This window comes from Enhydra lutris, unplaced genomic scaffold (genome assembly GCF_002288905.1).
Source record: "Enhydra lutris kenyoni isolate GAN:26980312 unplaced genomic scaffold, ASM228890v2 scaffoldscaffold26, whole genome shotgun sequence".
Lineage (NCBI taxonomy): Eukaryota > Metazoa > Chordata > Mammalia > Carnivora > Mustelidae > Enhydra > Enhydra lutris.
In genome coordinates this window covers 25,803,041-25,809,040 of record NW_019154110.1, presented here as the reverse complement: position 1 = coordinate 25,809,040, position 6,000 = coordinate 25,803,041, and positions in this window count along the sequence as shown.

The window sequence follows — 6,000 nt, the reverse complement described above, 5'->3', positions numbered from 1 at the left end:
TTCACGTTCCTTAACCTCTAGTATGAGTATAATTCCACACAGCTTTTCTAACTGCACATAGATACCTTTTCTCATTTTTCATCTAGAGTTCAAAAATATATTGGCTTGATTTCAAATTTCTTGTCTCTTTTTCTCTCCTCCACTGTATCCGGACCTTCTCTTCCCTACATCTCTACTGACCCTCTTCTGATCAGTTTCAATTCTTCTTCCGGGGGTTTCTTCTCATGGTGAGGCACTCTCCTGGAAAGGAAACACAGCTGGTCCGTTCCAAGAATTCACAACGTCTAGACTGTTTCCGTCTGAGCTCATGCGAGACTCTTTTCACTCACCTACTTCTGAATGGGCAAAACTCTCCCAGTTTTGTAGGCAGATAGGGTTAGAGGTCCCCAGAAAAGGAAAGTCGAGTCATAGCTTTCTTAACATAAGAGAAGTCATTTTAGCCCCCAGCCACTCTGTGCCAGCACTCCTTGCCCAAGCACGCTTCCTAGGACACACTGGAATCAAAAAATGCGAAAATCCCAGTAGTTAAGGATTTTAAAGGAATAACAGGAATGTAGAAACTAAGTCTGTACCAGGCCAGGAAATAGCCTAACCATATCAGAGACAACAAATTAATGATAATACTTCCAGGACTGTTTCAAAAATAAAGATTGACCTAATACATATCCTTGAGTCATTTTTTACAGGATTTAAACCCTTTTGAGCACTCAAGCACCAGACTCACTGGAACAGCGAATTGGTGATGCTGACCTCCCCCCCACCCCATGACTTCAGTCAACTAGAACCTGTCCAATTAAGATGATTTTGCCCCAACTCTTTACTGAATTCTCCCTTGCCAAGCCCCACATGAATACACATGTACCTTAAAACTTCCCTAATTTTGTTGTTTGGAAATATCCATGGTGTTCTCCTGGCTTATTGCAAGTAATTAACCCTTTCTTTTCCTCTTCTTTGGCTTGATTTTGTCTTGGCTCCCACCTACCAAGAGGCAAACCCAGTTTCAGGTTATAGTTTCTACCTGTTCTTCTCCAATGCACCTGCAGTCCTTTTCAGTTGGCTTTCCATAATTCTCCAATAATCAGACCCTTTAAATACCTCTGGATTCCCTCTTCTTCCCACAAAAGTCTAGTGGCTCATGGTAATTTGTTCTACCAGCTTACATTTTGGGTTTCATGGTAATATCTTGTCAGCTAGATTTGTAACAAAAGTTGTATACAGGGGCGCCTGGATGGTTCAGTGGGTTAAAGCCTCTGCCTTCGGCTCAGGTCATGATCTCAGGGTCCTGGGATCGAGCCCCACATCGGACTCTCTGCTCAGCAGGGGGCTTGCTTCCTCCTCTCTCTGCCTGCTTCTCTGCCTAGTTGTGATCTCTGTCTCTCAAATAAATAAATAAAATCTTTTTAAAAGACGTTGTATACAGGTCTCTGGTTTTGTGATATAATTGTTCTGTGTGATTTCTTTGTGAGGATTCAAAAATTCTGCAACCATTGCCATGATTTCCTAGAATCCATACCTTATTCTTGAAAGACAGCTTTGCTTGGCGCTCAGTTTTAATATGGTAAATATTTTTCTTAATATTTTGTAGAGGGGCATCTGGGTGGTGCCAATCAGTTAGGCGTCCAACTCTTGGTTTCAGCTCAGGTTGTGGTATCATGGGATATAAGATCCAGCCCTGCATCAGGCTCAGGTCTCAGCACAGAGTTGGGTTGAGTTTCTCTCTCCCTCTTCTCCTCCTACCCCCTCTCTAAAATAAATAAATAAATCTTTAAAAACTATATATTTTGTAGCAATCATTCCAGTAAGACACTATTGTTGCTAGTGGAAGCTGCTGACAGTCTAATTATGGTTCCTCTGTAGATGATCTCTATTTTCTCTGGCTGCTTTAAGGTCTTCTCCTTGTCTTTGGTATTCTTCCACATCACTACAATGTGACTAGAAGTAGACTCTTAAATTCACTTTGCCTCTTGAATTGGAGGACTGTTTCTAATCTATTCCAGAAAATTCTTACCTTCTGCCCCATTCTAGAAAATTCTTACCTTCTACCCCATTAGTATTGTCTCTAGGGATACTCCAGTGAAAAGTATTTCAGAGTTTCTCTCCAAACTCCCTCTCTCTTCCTCTCGCTTGTTCCCCTGCCTTCCTTCCTCCCTCCTTCCATCTCATTCTCTTCCATCTAGAACAATAAACTTTTATTTTTCGTACAATTTACTTATTTCCTCCTTAGTTGTGTCTTATCTGTTGCTTAATCCCCAGTTAAAATTCCTTTTTTTTTTTTTAAGATTTTATTTATTTATTTGAAAGAGAGAGACACAGCAAGAGCAGAAGCAGGGGGAGTGGGAGAGGAAAAGCAGGCTTCCCCCAGAATGGGGAGCCTGATGCGAGGCTTGATCCCAGGACTCTGGGATCATGACCTGAGCCAAAGGCAGACGCTTAACGACTGAACCACCGAGGCACCCCCTCAGTTAAAATTCTTAATTTTAGTTATTGTATTTCCCATTTCTTTTTCTTATTCAAGTATAATTAACACACAGTGCTCTGTTAGTTGCAGATGTACAATATAGTGATTTAACAGTTCCAAGATGCTCAGTGTTCATCTAGTTAAGTGCACGCCTAATCCTCTTCATCCATTTCCTTTCCATTGCCATTTCTATTTGAAATTTACTGAGTCATTTTTAATAGTTATTCATTTGGAACACTTCCAGTTCTCTCTTTCACTTCTCTAAACACAAAAAAAACCCCACACTTTCTTTGCATACACTTTCTTGCAATCTCATTATCGTTGGTCTTTGATGTTCTATTCTATAGACATAGTAATGTTGGCTCTTAGTCATACGTGTTTGTTTTCTCATATGTTTATTTTATTTTATTATGAGTGTAAATGTGGTTGGAATTTAACTTCGGGAGTCCTGCAGGGCCAGGAATGGGGTGATTTCTCCAGGGTACTACAAAGCATTACCAAACTGAAAACATTTTTCTAAAATTATTTTTAGGGGCACCTGCATGGCTCAGTGGGTTAAGCCTCTGCCTTCAGCTCAGGTCATGATCTCAGGGTCCTGGGATCAAGTCCTGCATCGGGCTCTCTGCTCAGTGGGAAGCCTGTTTCCCCCTCTCTCTCTCTGCCTGCCTCTCTGCCTACTTGTGGTCTCTGTCAAATAAATAAATAAAATCTTTAAAAAATAAAAAAATAAAATAAAATTATCTTTAATTTATTTTTTATTTTTAAGTAAGCTCCCAGTATGGAGCCCAACACAGGGCTTGAGCTCTTGAGATAAAAACCTGACCCGAGGGGCGCCTGGGTGGCTCAGTGGGTTAAGCCGCTGCCTTTGGCTCAGGTCATGATCTCAGGGTCCTGGAATCGAGTCCCACATCGGGCTCTCTGCTCAGCAAGAAGCCTGCTTCCCTCTCTCTCTCTCTCTCTCTCTGCCTGCCTCTCCGTCTACTTGTGATCTCTCTCTGTCAAATAAATAAATAAAATCTTTAAAAAAAAAAAAAAAAGCCTGACCTGATAACAAGAGTTGGACGCTTAACCAACCAACCACCCAGACACCCCAAACTAAAAATGTCTTAAACGAATTCTTAGATTGGGGTTCTCAGATTAAGTGGGCATAAATTCAAACTGCTAGACTGTATCAGAGTAAGAGCATAATGATAAGTCATTATCAAATATCAATAATAGTCATAGTATTGAATTTTTATTCAGTACCACTGGCAACAGAATGACATGCTTGTTTCTGTGCTTTGCCAGCATGGAAATTTCTCTAACTTCGTCCTTTCCACTGACAACATAGGCTTTGGGGTACAGAGTTTTAAGTGGAGTCTCAAGTTTAGCTATGACACTTGGTAAGGTCCAAATCTTATCCCTCACCGGGTCTCTTAACCAGAAAAATCTGTTTCTGCTCTGAGCATATTTCTGGGACAGCTCAAACTTCTGTGTCTGCTCACCACTCGTGTTTTGACTCTATGTGTTTTCCTTTTTCTTTTTTTAATGACTTCCTTTATTTTCTTTTGAGCTTAGATATGAATTTAAAAGGCATTTTATAATAATTTATCCAGCATTAGGGTATTTCATCTAGTCTTATTTAACTGCGAGACATGGAGATACCACAATGTCTATTCTTTTAAATTGCATTATGTATCAAGTTTATTTGTAAATTTTACAATGAAACTTCTGACATGTATTTGGGATTTTTTTTCTCTTTATTAGTTTTAAATAAATTTTTACTTTTTATCGAAGTAATGAATGCACGTTGTTTTAACAGTTAAATTGTGCTTAAAGTAAAAACAAGGGGTGCCTGGGTGACTCAGTCATAACATGTTAAGCATCTACCTTTGGCTCAGGTCATGATCCCAGAGTCCTGGAATCTGGCTCCCTGCTCAGTGGGGAGCCTGCTTCTCCCCTGCAACTCCCCCTGCTTGTGTTCCCTCTCTCGCGTTCTCTCTCTCTGTGTCAATTAAATAAATAAATAAAATATAAAATAAAAGTAAAGTAAAAACAAAAAACAATGGTATCTTTTTCTCTCCCTTCTTCTACCTCAAGCTCTGCCCTCTACAGGCAACCATTTACAACTCTTTTAGCTCTTCCTTGTCATCTTTATCTCTAGATTTTTTAAATAATATGCTTCATTCAATATTTCTTGATTTACCAGTTTTACATATTATATATTGTGCTCTTAAAAGAAAGTTGAGCGTTTTGCCTTTACCACCTTTCTCCTCTTCCTAACATAGCTCTACCACAATATTTGGCTAAACCAGTGTTCAGTCTTCTCACCAGTATGACTAAGTGGATATTGTTCATCATTATGCTGGCAGTATATGTCATGTTTTCTTGTACAGCTTTTTGTTCTTCAAAATATTTTCCTAACATTTTTACTAACTTGGTTTCCTGTATACCTTAATCTCTCATGCCTCTTTCTTACATGAACAAAACCATTTTCAAACAAACAAAATCCATCATTTCCATCTATCCCCACCTATTTTCATCCATCTTTTTCATCTTTCATCTGGACATCCAACTCAAGAATCCTCTCTTCTCATATTGGTTTTTCTGACTTGCTACCAGCTATCTTCAGGGTCATGCATTCGGTGCACTTGTACTGGGACCCCATTTCTCAGATTCTGAGCTCTCTCTTTTCTTGTTCACTTTTCTTTCCAGTGGTTTCCTGACAAAATGTGTGAAGGAGATCAATGTTTTGAGACCTTTCATGTCTGAAAATATTTTTCTCCCTCACTCATGACTAATTGTTGTAGTAGAGAATTTGGGGTTGGACATCATTTTCAAGGAGAATTTTGAAGGCGTTCTTCACTGGAATCATGGATTCCAGGGTTGCTGGGAAGTTCAGAGCCATCTGATTTCCCCATCACTGGATGGGTGTCGTCTCTTCTTCTGTCACTTTGTGTTCTCTTTTTCTCCACGGTTCTCTGAAATAAACTGAGCATGTGCTCTGCTCTGATTCTTTTTCATTTATTACTCATAGTTCTTGGTGGTCTCTTCAATTTAGAAGCTCAGTCCTTTAGTTCTGAGTAGTGTTATAAAATATACTTATAAAATAATTTCTTCATCATTTCCCCTTTCTCTCTGAAAGATTTACTTAAGGTTGTTCTTCTTGAACTAAGCCTCTAATTTTCTAATCCTTTCTTTTATCTGTCTTTTTGACCTTTGCTCAACTGCTAGGGAGATTTTTTTTTTAAAGCTTATTTTCCAATGCATCTATTGAAGTTATTTTGGAAATTATTTTGGGAGTTATTTTTTTTTCATTCTGAGAGCCCATTCTTGTGCTCTGCTGTTTAATTTTAATGACACTCTATTCATGCTTCAAATATGTAGTATTTTTGTTACTTCTAAGGGCATTAATGATAGGTAGTTTCATTTTTTGGTTGTTTTTTTTTTTAAGTTTTCTTCAGCTTCCTCGATTGTCTGTTTGTCAAGTGCCATTTTTTGCTTCTTTCTTCAAGTCTTTGTCTTTCATGCTGGAATGTTTTTTCAATGTATGGTGATTTTTA